General features: G+C 37.9%; 1 pseudogene; it reads right to left on the bottom strand.

Annotated features, from left to right (window-relative positions):
- Positions 1-290: 290 nt before the first annotated feature.
- LOC104861671 overlaps positions 291-13514 on the bottom strand; it is a 38272-nt pseudogene continuing 25048 nt past the window's right edge.

Genomic DNA, 13514 nt, shown 5'->3' with positions numbered 1-13514 from the left:
TAATGACATTCATCATTGGAAATTCGCAGCTTTGCATAATCCATTTTGGTTCTTATTTTTTGCCCATTCCCCTGGCCTCCATTCAACCCCTCCTCCCCTATCAGCAAAGACTGTTTCCATTTTTTATTTTTCTTATATTAATTCCATTCTCTTATTACTTTTCTCCTACCCGTTCTGCTTTGCACCTTTTTTTCCTTTTTTTTTTTCCCACCTTTAATTGAGTTTATTGGTACATTTTAGGGATACAGTACAGTTACATTCATCGTTGGGATCTTGTACCTCTACATGACAGGTCTTGGTTCTCATTTTTTCCCCTTGTCCCTGCCCTCCCTTCACCAAATAAACCAAATAAATGTAAACCCCTGTCCACCCAGACTTTCTTAAATACTGGTAAGGACCAATGGAATTCATTTGCCTTGACTTTCTATTGGGAAGCTTTGGAACCAAGGGAAGGATCCAAACCGAGCTCCATTTTATCCAATCAGCAGAGCTGCTTAATATTAAACTCTGATTCGTCCATTTCTCTTTTCAAGCATCCAATCATGAGGCAACTTTAACAGCCAATCAGCAGCCTAAACATCCGCCAATCAGGGAAGAGGGCCGAAGCACAGCCTTTCTGTCCGCGATGTCAGCACTTCCGCGAAAGCTCCACCAATAGAAAAAGTTATTGCTGCATGCAAATGAGGGACGTATGACGCAGGTACGCAGCGTGAAGCATGGATATAAAAGCGGAGGCGTCCGCGGTTTGGAGTGCAGAGCTGTTCACTTTGTCTTTGGTGAAGTCGTGTATGTAGCTGTCTGCGACTCCATCTCTACCGCGGGCCAGCGCGGAGATCAGCAAATCGGCCTAAGACTTTGGGCGTTGGGTTGAGTGTTGGTGGGTTTCTACGGGCTTTAGGTGTGGAGGTTGGAGAATCGGCTGCTTTAAGTGCGGAGATCAGCGAATCGGCCTAAGACTTCGTCGTTGGGTGAGTGTTGGTGGGTTTCTACGTGCTCTATGTGCGCAGGTCGAACAATCGGGCTAAGACTTCTGAGTAGGGTGAGTGTTGGTGGGCTTCTACCTGATTGAGGTACCATCGGCTGTGCCGTTGGAAGTGGATTGTTGGGTGTGCTGGTAAGTGTTTGGAGGCCAACTTCCGCTCTTACCTTGGTCACAGCAATGGTCTTTAAACACTGTCTGGATATATGATGGTCAAGCAGCTAGAATCGGAGACCTGCAGACTTACCTTAGCATACTTCATCAGGGATTTCCTGCAAAACAATGACTAGTTTTGTCACCTTTATTTGTGTGACACAACCTACTTATCCATATATACTTGTGCTCGTATGTATGCATGTTTGTATATGTGTGAGTACACGCACAACATTTTTCTCTCTTTTCTGCGTAAGATCCCGAAAGTTTTTATCTCTCCCCTAACCGACATCATAATACCAACCAACTTTATTTATCTCATTCAGATAAGGAGCCGTGGCTTATATTTGATCTCATTTAGTCTTCATCATAATGAGGTGAAATATAGATAGGACAGTTATCACTGGCACTGGAGGGTCTAGGAAACTAAAAGTCAGTGCTGTTGAATTTCCTTTGAAAGAAAATGCCAGGCCTGCCACCCACAGTCCTTGCCCTTTGGCTCTGTGGCCCAGCAGGGTTTGGGGGATGCTTGGTCAGTAGGTGAAACAACCTCCTGGGTCAAACAAGTGAAGCGAAGCTAGAAGAACGAATTTCTTGTTTGCAGTGTAACTTCCTCTTCCTTCTAACGTAGGTTTTGGTTTCCTTCGAACGCATTATGTGCAATAGAAAACACAATTTTCTACTGTTTGTTTTTTCTCTCTCTCCCCTTTCTGCAAGCCATTGCCTAAGCAAATCGTAGCAGATGAAAAAAAGGACATACTGCCCCTGCCAAAAGGGCTATTTCCATGGGGGTCACCGAATACTAACTACATCATGGCCTGGCTCTATCCAGTGAAAGAAGCCTCATGTTATCTGTGGCCTGGACAGGCAGCATGGGAGCAGCTCCAGAGTTCAAAGCTAGGACTGGGGCCTTCTCACCTGCGTGGCCTTAAGAAGTTGCTTTAGTCCTTGGTGTGGGTCAAAGAGAACTAGCACTAGGATGGTTCTGACATTGTGTCTTCCAGTGACCAGTGTGGTTTATTTCTAGGTTTCTATTTTATGTTGGCCCTGCAGCTGACTCTCAAAACATGTGTTTTTGCAGCACGTTATCCCAGGGAGGAGTGTGTCAGGCTTTGATCCTGGTGCCATTACTGTGTGATTTCAGGAAGCCTTTTAAGGGCTCTTTTTCCTTATCCTGGGGTGTGGTCAGAAGATTGAGGTGTTGGTCATAACGTGAGGTGTGTGGTGCCAGTAGCATTACCTTTAGTTAAAAACATAAATGTAAACCTTTAAGGTAATACTTGGCACACAATTTGTCTTTACTGAGTGGAGTGGGTAAGGTTTAGATGTTTCCATTTATAATTGGGTGTATTCTATTGTCCAGAGTGTTAAGTGAGAGAAAGATGTAGATTGCTTTGGGCAATCTTGAACTGGTGTGTGTATGTATATATATATATATGTAATTTTCCCACCCTTAGGGAAAGGGCAACCAACCCTCCAAAGAGAAGAAAATAGGGCTTACAGTAACTTTTAATTGCTCAGACTACAACTAGAATTTGTGTTTTGATTGCCTTTATAACTTGTAGCAAAAACTGGGCTCCAAACTCGGGAGATAGGCTGTATACACTAGAGTAGTTGCTCAGCGGCCATTAGGTGTTGCAGGAATAAGTGGATACTTTGAACAACACGCAGGTGAGAAAGTAGGTTAGTGGACTTGCTCAAGTCATGGATGGTTCCAGGAAAACGTATCCTCTCCCTACAACCTGTAATTGACACTAAAGGATAACTTATTCTTTGATAATCAGGGACTGTAGGACATTTTGGAATGTTATGATGTGATTGCTGTAGAATAAATATTGTTTTTCTTTTTTTATTTTACTTATGTTTTTGTGATCCTCAGGGTCTTGTGCATGCTTAGACCAAGTGCTCTACCACTGAGCTACACTCCTACCCCTGATGTCTTTAATACCAATGCCGGGTGATGTTCTTGCAATTGGGGAAGTTGAGACCATAACATTGATCTAGGGGAAAGATCTATCCTAAATCGAGGTGTGAGTCATGAGAAGGGTGACATCCTCAGTGAGTATTCTCATATTCTCATCCAGGATATCAGCCTAAGCCCAGGACAATAAAACAGAACATAAAAGAGAGACTGGCTTTAGTAATCTCCTTAGATAAGAAAATACTAGCAAATAAAAAAGCGTGCACTAAAAAAGAAACATAAAGCACTTGTCAACCGGACTATTTTCATTCTTTTTACAAAGGTTATTACTTACTGAGAAAGTATTTTTTCATGATCTGGTCTATCTTTGTATATTCTTATCCCAGAATATAGAAATAAAAATTTGTAATTTTATTAGGTAAGCTTTACAGAGTAGGCAAAAGATTGGTTTGATAGCGCACCATTTGCACCGTGACCACTGTATTTTCAACTGTGTAAAGGTCAATATGTTGGATTTATGCTTTAGAACCTATATATTATATATATAGTGTTCTATGTTTATGTAATTATCTTGTATTATAATTATATATAAGCGATGTGAAAAGAAATATTTTCAAAACTTCATATCACTGCTATTTTATTATCTGCAGGAATGAGAAAAAACATTGGGATTGGTCTTCCATATAAGATTTACCAAAAAAGTCTGCTTCCAGAAGGAAAATGGATATGGCCGGGGTGATCTTTTGTAAAAACAAAAATTTGGGGTTAAGAATAGTTTTGAAATTAGATGAGTTATGGATCTGACAAGAAAGCAAGAAACCCAAGGCCAAACGTGAAGTGGAAGCACAAACCTCAGGCGTGGAAGACATTTTTTAAAAACCCATGCGTCTTATGGAAAACCTCCCATGTAAAGCAGAGACCTCAGAGTCATTCTCTCAGGTTAAGGGTAAATTAGGAGAAAAGTCTGTTAAGAAAGGCAAAGCCAGGAAATGTGCTTTTCTTGGCTAAGGTGTAGTAGTTGCTTATTAGTTTTTGCACTGTTCCACAAAATTTAAAAATTGTAACATATTTAGCATATTCAGTACTACAGCAAATTCAAAAGAAAAGCACAAAGAACAGTTCTCGTAGAGTCACCAGTTTCTCTCCCATAACTACCCTCTACCCATTCCTGTAGCTGTACTGTTATAGCTACGCCTGTGTCTGTGTGCAATGTTTGTGTCACCCCACTGATGAATATGTAGTTTTTTTCCCCCATATAGTTTAGTGGTACATTTTAGGTCATACAGTACAGTTACATTCATTATTGGGATCTTGTACCTTTACATGACAGGTCTTGTTCTCGTTTTTTCCCCCCTCCCTGCCCTCCGTTCAGCACCTCCTCCCCTCCCCATTTACACACACTTTATTTCCATATTTTCATTTTCTCCTATTTTTTTCTTTTCCCTTATTGGCTTTCCCCTACCCTTCCCACTTTCCCTGCACCTTTAGCCCTTTTTTTCCTATTTCACATTATCAATTATCTCATTAGGATCTTATGTACTGTACAAGTTTATTCACACTAGAGAAACTATTAGGTATTCACATGTGTATGACTTACTTATTTCACTTACTAGTAGATCCTCAATATGTTTCCATTTTCCTATGAATTAATCTAATTTCTCTTTCTTTGTGGTTGAGTAATACTCCATTTTATAGGAAAACCACATCTTTTCTATCCACTTTCCAACTGGTGGGCAAATGGGCTATTTCCAAGTTTTGGCTATTACAAACTCTGCTGCTATAAACATAGGTGCAAATATATCTCTGTGATAAGATTCTTTTAATTCTTTTGGAAAGATACCCAGCCAGAGGGATGGCTGGATCAAATGGAACCTGTAGTCCCAGCTCTTTGAGGCATCTCTGTATTGATTTCCATAGTGGTTACACCAGTCTGTACTCCCACCAACCATGGAGAAGGGTTCCTTTCTCCCCACGACCCCACCATTTGTTATTGTGTCATTTCTTGATGGCAGCTATTTCTGGCGAGAGGTGGAATGTCAGTGTTGTTTTCATCTGCATCTCTCCAATGACCAGTGATGTGGAATATTTTTTCATATATTTACTTGGTGTTTTTAATTCTTTGTCTGTGATATGTCTGTTAATTTCTAGATAAGTCCTTTGAGGAGCAGCTAGTAAAAATGTTTTCCCAAATTGTAGGTTGTCTCTTAGTTCTATTGATGGTTTCTTTTGCATTGCAGAAGCTTTTTAATAAGATAATATCCCATTTGTTTCTTTCTGCTGTTCCCTTGCCACTGAGGATTTGTTTGTAAAAACTTACCTTCCAGCAAGTTTAGTGTTTTTCTTTAATATTTAGATCTTTAATCCACTTGGATTTTAATTTAGTGCATGGTGAAAAAGATAAGGGTCCAGTTTTAATCTTTCAGGTTGAGATCCAGTTTTTCCAACAGCATTTATTAAAGAGGTGTTCTTTTCCCACTGAGGATGGTCCGCTCCTTTGTCAAAGATGAAATAGCTGAGTACATCTGGATTTGTTTTTGTGTCTTCCAATCTGTTCCACTGATCCTCAGGTCTGTTTCTTTGCCAGCACCATGCTGTTTTTATCAGAGTGGCTTTGTAGTATAGTTTCAAATTGGGAATTGTTATACCCACTGCCATGTCTTTGTTACCTAGGATGGCTTTTGCTATTCTAGGTCTCTTAGGGTTCCAAATGAATTTTTGGATTATTTTTTTTCTAGTTCTGTGAAATAGTGTTGGAATTTCAGTTGGCATTTCAGTGAATCTGTGTAGCACTTTTGTTAGTGTGGCCATTTTCACTGTGTTGATTCTTCCTACCCAGGAACGGGGGATATCTTTCCAATTTCTTATAGCCTCTTCGATCTCTTATTTCAGAGTGCTGTAGTTTTCATTGCAGAAGTGTTTTGCTTCTTTTGTTAGATTGATTCCTAGATACTTGATTTTTTGGATGCTATTATGAAAGGAATTGGTTTCCTTAATTTCTTTCTCTCTCAGTGTCTGTGCTTTGTGTACAAGAAGGCTATTGATGGTTTACTTAATTTCTCTCTCACTGAGTCTGTTATTTGTGTACAAGAAGGCTATTGATTTTTGAGTGTTGACCTTGTATCCAGCTACTCTGCTGAAAGTGTCAAGTAAGTCTAGAAGTCTTTTGGTAGAGTTTTTGGGTCTTCAATGTAGACTATCTTATCAGCAAATAATGACAGTTTAACTTCTTCCTTTTCTATCTTTATTGCTTTAATTTCTTTCTCTTGTATAATTCCTGTTGCTAATGTTTCCAAAACTGTATCGAAGAGGAGTGGTGATAGTGGGCATCCTTGTGTTATTCCTGATTTTAACGTGAAAGTTTTCAGTTTTCAGTTTTCTGCTTAATATGTTGGCTGTTGGTTTGTCATCGATAGCCTTTATTTAGTTGAGATATAGACCATCTATTCCAATTTTTTGCAGGGTTTTTATCTTGAATGGGTGTTGAATTTTGTCAAATGCTTTTTCTGCATCTGTCGAAAGGATTTAATGGTTGTCCTTGACTTTCTTCATATAGTGTATTACATTTACTGACAACGTACGATGAACCATCCTTGCATCCATGGAATAAATCCTACTTGGTCGGGATGTATAATCTTCTTGATCCTCTGTATTCTGTTTGCTAGTATCTTAAGGACTTTTGCATCAATATTCATTAAGGAGATTGGCCTGTAGTTCTCTTTTTTAGTTGCATATTTCCCTTATTTGGGAATCAAAGGGGGATATGTGTTTCCAGGAATGAATTTGGAAGTATTGCTTCCCTTTCAATTTCATTGCAGAGTTTGAAGAGTAAAGGCAGTAGATGTCCTGTAAAGTTCAGCAGTGAATCCATCAGGACCTGGGCTTTTTTTGTTGGTACATTTTTAATTACATTTTCAATTTCACTGATTGTAGTTGGGGTGTTCAAAATGTTTTTATATTTGTTTGACTTTGGTAATTCATAAGTATCTAAAAATGTCTCCATTTCTTCTGTTTTCTCCAGTTTGAGTACAGGTTCTCAAAGTAGGCATTAATGATCCTCTGGATTTCTGTTGGATCTGTTGTGACTTTGCCTTTTTCATTCCTGACTGCATGGATCTAAGACTTTTCTTTCCCTTTTTTGATAAGGTTAGCTAAGGGTTTATCGATTTTATTTATTCTTTCACAACACCAACTCTTTGATTCGTTTATTTTTTGTATCACTTTGTTTCCATTGCATTGATTTCTGCTCTACCCTTTCCTCTCTCGGGCTCTTCCTATGTTATCTGTTTCCTGGATGCTATGAGTTGTGCAGCTTTCCTCGGCCATGTCCTCCTGCCTGTCATCCTGTGAGCCAGCTGACTATAGACTGAAACATTCTGAAACTGTGTGCTAAAGTAAACCTCTTCTTTAAGTTGTTGTCAGGTATTTTGTCCCAGCCATGAAAAGCTGAGCAATACCTCTCCCGATTAGCCTTCCCGTATTTATCCTACCCACTAACATCTATTTTCCATACATATTCTGAGTTAATTTTTTTATTTAAAAAACATACATTCCATTAATGGTGCTGCAGATACAGCTTCGTGATAGAGCACTTGCCTAATAAGCTCAAGGCTGTAGGTTCAATAGACAGTACCACAAAGGAAATCAATGAATATTAATAAAATAAATATACATTGGCTTACGTTACTTCCTTGTTACCTTCCAGGGATTCTGTACCACATTTGGAATAAAAACTGAATTTCTTCCTAGGGCCCAAAATGTTCTCAGAGGATGCAACCCCTGTCCATTGCCCGACCACTCTGCCTCCACACTCACCCCTGCGTTCCTCTCTTCAGCCACCTAACCTCTGTTCTTCAAGAAGAACAGGCTTATTGCTGCCTCAGGGTCACAACGCTGTTCCTCTACCTGAAAACGTCTTCTCATTTTCTTGCATTGATTCCCCAAGTTTTTCAGTTTTCAAAGTAAAGGGCATTTCTTAAGAAAAAATTTCATAATCGTCCCCTTTAAAGGAGAAGATAATTGATAATGTGAAATAGGAAGAAAAGGGCTAAGTAAAGGATTAGGGAAAATGGGAAGGGTAGGGGAAAGGAAAGAAGGGAAAAAATGTGAGAAAGGGAAAAAATGGAAACAAAATGTTTGTAAATAGGGGAAGGTGGAGAGGGTGAAGGGAGGACAGGGGTGTGGGGAAAAATAAGAACCAAGATACATCGTGTAAAGGTACAAGGTCCCAATGATGAATGTAACTGTACTATATACTTAAAAAAATCAATAAACAATGAGAAAAAATAGATGAGAAGATTCTATCTCATCTGAGTACTCAATACCTTCATGAGGAAAGCAAACCAGAACATGCCACCCCCAAATATGCTGCTTTGTCATATTGATCCAACCTTACATGAACTCTGACTTATGTTCAAAATTAATAAAGCACACTGGGGCTTTAAAAGGATTCTGTTTTTAAAGTGGCATCAAATAGAGAAAAATTATACTTTACCTGCGATGCAGTGTCATGAAGTAGAATGGTATAGTCTAATTCAGTGAAGTCATTTCTTTGCTGTGACAAAAAATTAAAAACTGGTGTTTAAAACAGTATCATTGGGAAAAAATGACATTTTGATTTTTTAAATTAGCTTTAATTAGTAATTATAATACTTTCACTTAGGTAAAAAAAAAATTCAATGCCATAATTTACCTCACTTTAGCTTGACAGAAAAAATACTGGTATTCTCTCACATTAAATAAGTATTCTTTCAAACTACATTTTAAAATCACGATTTTAAAATGGCTGGGGATTTAGTTCAGTGGTTCAAGCATCTGCCTCGCAAGCACAAGGACTTGAGTTCGATTCCCAGTCGATCCCTGGTACAAAAAAAAAATCGTGATTTTATACTTGTTATTGTAATAACAGTTTTTACCTATTTACTGTTCAAGGTGTGGTAGCTACTTAAAAGCATTATTGTGTGTGGCTTGCTATTTAAGAATCACTAATATTTCCTTTGTTGAGAAAAATTATCCTTTACTTAATATATTTTATTACATTATAAACTGTATTATAGTATGTTGTGGAGCGTTCCTCTAATCCCAGCTGCTTGGGAGGCTGAGGTGGGAGGATTGCAAGTTTGAGGTCAGGCTGGGCAATTTAGCAAGATTCTGACTCAAAAAATAAAAAAAGGGTTAGGAATGAACCTCAGTGGAGCAGTGCTTGCCTAGTGTATGCAAAGGCTTAAGTTCATTTCCCACTACTGCCAAAAAAAACAATAAAGGAAATAGCAGTGTGTGCTTTCATTAAAAGAAACCAATTTAATACTGGAAATTCTCCATTTGGTACTAAAGATATGCCACCAGCTACACAGAAAGACTGTATCTTCATAGGTTAAAGCCATCATCCTCAGACCTCAGTGCTTGCCTAGTGTATGCAAAGGCTTAAGTTCATTTCCCACTACTGCCAAAAAAAACAATAAAGGAAATAGCAGTGTGTGCTTTCATTAAAAGAAACCAATTTAATACTGGAAATTCTCCATTTGGTACTAAAGATATGCCACCAGCTACACAGAAAGACTGTATCTTCATAGGTTAAAGCCATCATCCTCAGACCTGCTGTTCTACAAAGGGGGGTACCTAAAAAAAATCACAATTTGGTGAAAGGTTACATTGAGAAATTATGGTAATTTTATAACCTCTCCACCTAGATTCGGCTACTGAGGCTTCAGTACCCAAAGGGAATGTTATAAGCAAGATTGCTGTCTGAACTATGTTAGGAAAAAAAGCTCACTCTCTTTCTGAAAATGTTGTAATACTTAGGTTAGGTTTTTGGTATGACACTCTAAGTAAAGTAATTGGGTATCCTGCCCTCCAATGTGAGTAGTTGTCTCATAAGTGGCTGCAAAAGCTTTTGGCAAAAAGGTGCTCTAGCTACAAGGGAGAAAGGAAAGTCCTTTTCTCCCATTGAGCTAAAACTGGTTTTTGTGGCTTCTTTCCACTTTTTCTTTTTAGGCTATTAATAAAGCAAATTAAAAGCATTTATTCTATGTCTTTAAGATCTACAATGATTCACTTCTAGTCATTGTATCAGACAATGAAACATACAGCTAGCAACAAATAAGATAAGAAATTGTAAATTATGGCCAAATGGGCTATAAAATGAAGTTATATACAGCTACCTAAAGAACAAATAATAGAACTGTTTGAGACAATACAGCAAACTTCACAAAGCCGGCAACACCAGTACTAATCCCTGGCGGGAAAAAGCCTGCTATATCTCTTAAGTAGCTGTGACCACTATGAGTAGAGAATAAAAACAATTTCAGTATTGCATGACAAGAGTAATTTGAATAAAAAACTTAGTTTGCTAAAGGAAATAATTTATATTTAGCTGAGCACAAAAACTACAAATTGTTAACTTTAGACTTTCTTGAAAGTGCAGCTTTGCTAGTGATGGCTGTAAAAAGAGCTCTGAGGCCTTCTGTGTAGCACGTTAGAGACCAAGAAAATCATTATAGGTATAGAGCATATACCTGGGATTCTGTCTTACCTGTGCTAATAGTCACTGAACCTTTTGCTGTAGAAGAGGGCTTGAGTGAATCATCTTAATTTAATCTCACTTGCCTAACATGAAAGGTTTAAAAACCATCATTACCATATTGTCCTGTACAAGTACAATCTACATACTACTTATTCCTAGAAAAGTATCACTGAAATCTTTGGATTTGCCTTGGTATTGTTATACTGTCTCGTCAGTATATGACCTAACCCAGCACAGTTACTGGGAAGACAAATTTGAGGCAAAGGAGGTCTGTAGTTTTCATCCTTTAGCCAGAAGTGACTTCTTTGGACGAGTTGCTGTTGCTTTGGTCTTTTCCTACAAGTAAGGGTCTAATTTTAATCTGTGGCGGGTTGACATCCAGTTTTTCCAACACCATTTATTAAAGAGGCTATCTTTCCTCCACTGAGGATGGTCAGCTCCTTTGTCAAAGATGAGGTAGCTGAGTACATCTGGGTTTGTTTTTTGTGTCTTCCAGTCTGTTCCACTGATCCTCAGGCCTATTTCTTTGCAAGTACCATGTTTTTTTTTAAACAGTGGCTTTGTAGTGTAGTTTCAAATTGGGAATGGTTATACCTGGTGCCATGTGTCTATTGCCTAAAATGGCTTTTGCTATTCTAGGTCTCTTATGGTTCCAAATGAATTTTTGGATTCTTTTTTCTAGTTCTGTGAAATATACTGTTGGAATTTCAATTGGCATTGCATTGACTGTATATAGCAGTCTGGAGGTTCCATTTGACCCAGCCATCCCTCTGCTGGGTATCTTTCCAAGAGCACTAAAAGAATCATATCACAGAGAAGTATGCACACCCATGTTTGTAGTGGCACAGTTTGTAATAGCTAAATCTTGGAAACAGCCCATTTGCCCATCCGTTGGAAACTGGATAAAGAAGATGTGGTTTTTCTATAAAATGGAATATTACTCAGCCATAAAGAATGAGAAAATAGATTCATTCATAGGAAAATGGATACATATTAAAGATATACTCCTAAGTGAAATAAATAAGTCACATGTGTAAATACCGAATAGTTTCTCTGGTATGAATAATCTGCAACAATGCATAAGATTCTAATAAGATTACTGACATTTAGAAATGGGAAAAAAGGAGCTAAAGGTGTAGGGAAGGTGGGATGGGTAGGGGAAGGGTAATAAGGAAAAAGAAAAAAATAAGATAATGAAAAGATGAAAATAAAGTGTTTGTAGATGGGGAGGGGAGGAGGGGGTGAAGGGAGGGCAGAGGTAACGGGAAAAAATGAGAATCAAGACTTGTCATGTAGAGGTACAAGATCCCAACGATGAATGTAACTGTACTGTATCCCTGAAATGTAACAATAAATTCAATTAAAAAAAATACTCCATGCAAACCAGTGCCCAGAAGCAAGCAAGAATAACTATCCTAATATCAGACAAAGTGGACTTCAAGCCAAAACTGATGGAAAGAGACAAAAGCCCACTACATATTGGTAGTGGGTAGAAGTCAATAGGAAGAGATAATTATAAATATAAACATAAATTATATGCACTAAATGTCAGCATACTTAATTGCATAAAACAAAAACTTCTTTACTTAAAAGGATCAGCAGACATCAATACAATTATAGTGTGGGAATTTAATAGCTGTTACAAATAGGTCAACCAAACAGGATTCAACAAAGAAATATCAGAGTCAAACCATTCTCCTTAAGTAAAGGACCTAACAAAGAGCTATTGAGTGCTTTATCTAAAAGCAGCATAGTGCATATACTTCTCAGCAGGCAATGGTACTTTCTCTAAAATAAAACATCTTAGGTTATAAAGTATATTTATTTATGTATTTTTCCTTTGTTTACTGGTACATTTAATGCAAGCAATAGTTGCATTTATGATTGGGATTTTGTGCCTTTACAGGATACATGTACATGATATATCTTGGTTCTTTTTTCCCATACCCCTGCCCTCCCCTCACCCTCTTTACCCTTCCCTATTTACAAAGACTTTGTTTCCATTTTTTCACATACATTTAAATAAATATAAAAGAGTGGAAATAACCTCTTGCATCCCATCATATCACAATGGAATAAAACTGAATCCACAGTAAAAGAAACCACACAAATTACACAAACACATGAAAATTACATGATACTTTCCTGAATAATCAATGGGTTACCAAAAAAATCAGGGAAGAAACTGAAAAATTCCTAGACTCAAGTGACTACTGAAGTACAATACACTGAAACCTGTGGAACACAATAAAGGACTTTTAAGAGGGAAGTGTTGCTCTGAGTGCCTACATTAGAAAAGTAGACTATTACTGAATAATCTAATGTTGATGCATCTCAAGGGCCTAGAAAAACAAAAGCAATCCAAACTCCAAAACTATTGAAAGAAAGTAACTGTAAAGATCAGAGCAGATATCAATAAAGGATGAATGAATCACAAAATAGGTTCTTTCAAAGTATAAATAAAATGAAAAAAATCCTTTAACCAGATTTAGCAATGGAAGAAAATATCCATCTCAATGCAATTAGAAGTGCAAAACACGCTGGGCATGGTGGCACACACCTGTAATCCCAGCACTCAGGAGGCTGAGGCAGGGGGATTGCTGTGAGTTCGAGGCCAGCCTGGGCTACATAGTGAGTTCCACGGCAGTCTCAACTACATAGTGATACCCTGTCTCAAAAACAAAAACCAAAACCAAGAAAAGTGAAAAGACAAAATCACCACAGGTATTGCTGAAATCCAGAGGATTATAAGAAACTATTTTGGAAACTTGCAGTCCAATGAACTGAAGAATCTAGGAAAAATGGATTAAATTTCTAGACACTTGACTTACCAAAGTTGGACTAAGAAGATATAAAAGCCCTGAGTAGTCTATGAAATTGAGGCAGTATTAAAAGTATAGTTCCTAGGAAAAGCCCAGGTCCTGATGTCTTCATTGTGCTGA

This window comes from Fukomys damarensis, unplaced genomic scaffold (assembly GCF_012274545.1).
Source record: "Fukomys damarensis isolate Sample0158 unplaced genomic scaffold, DMR_v1.0_HiC HiC_scaffold_37, whole genome shotgun sequence".
Lineage (NCBI taxonomy): Eukaryota > Metazoa > Chordata > Mammalia > Rodentia > Bathyergidae > Fukomys > Fukomys damarensis.
The sequence above is the reverse complement of the archived record's forward strand: the minus strand, read 5'-3'. Positions and strand labels throughout refer to the sequence as shown.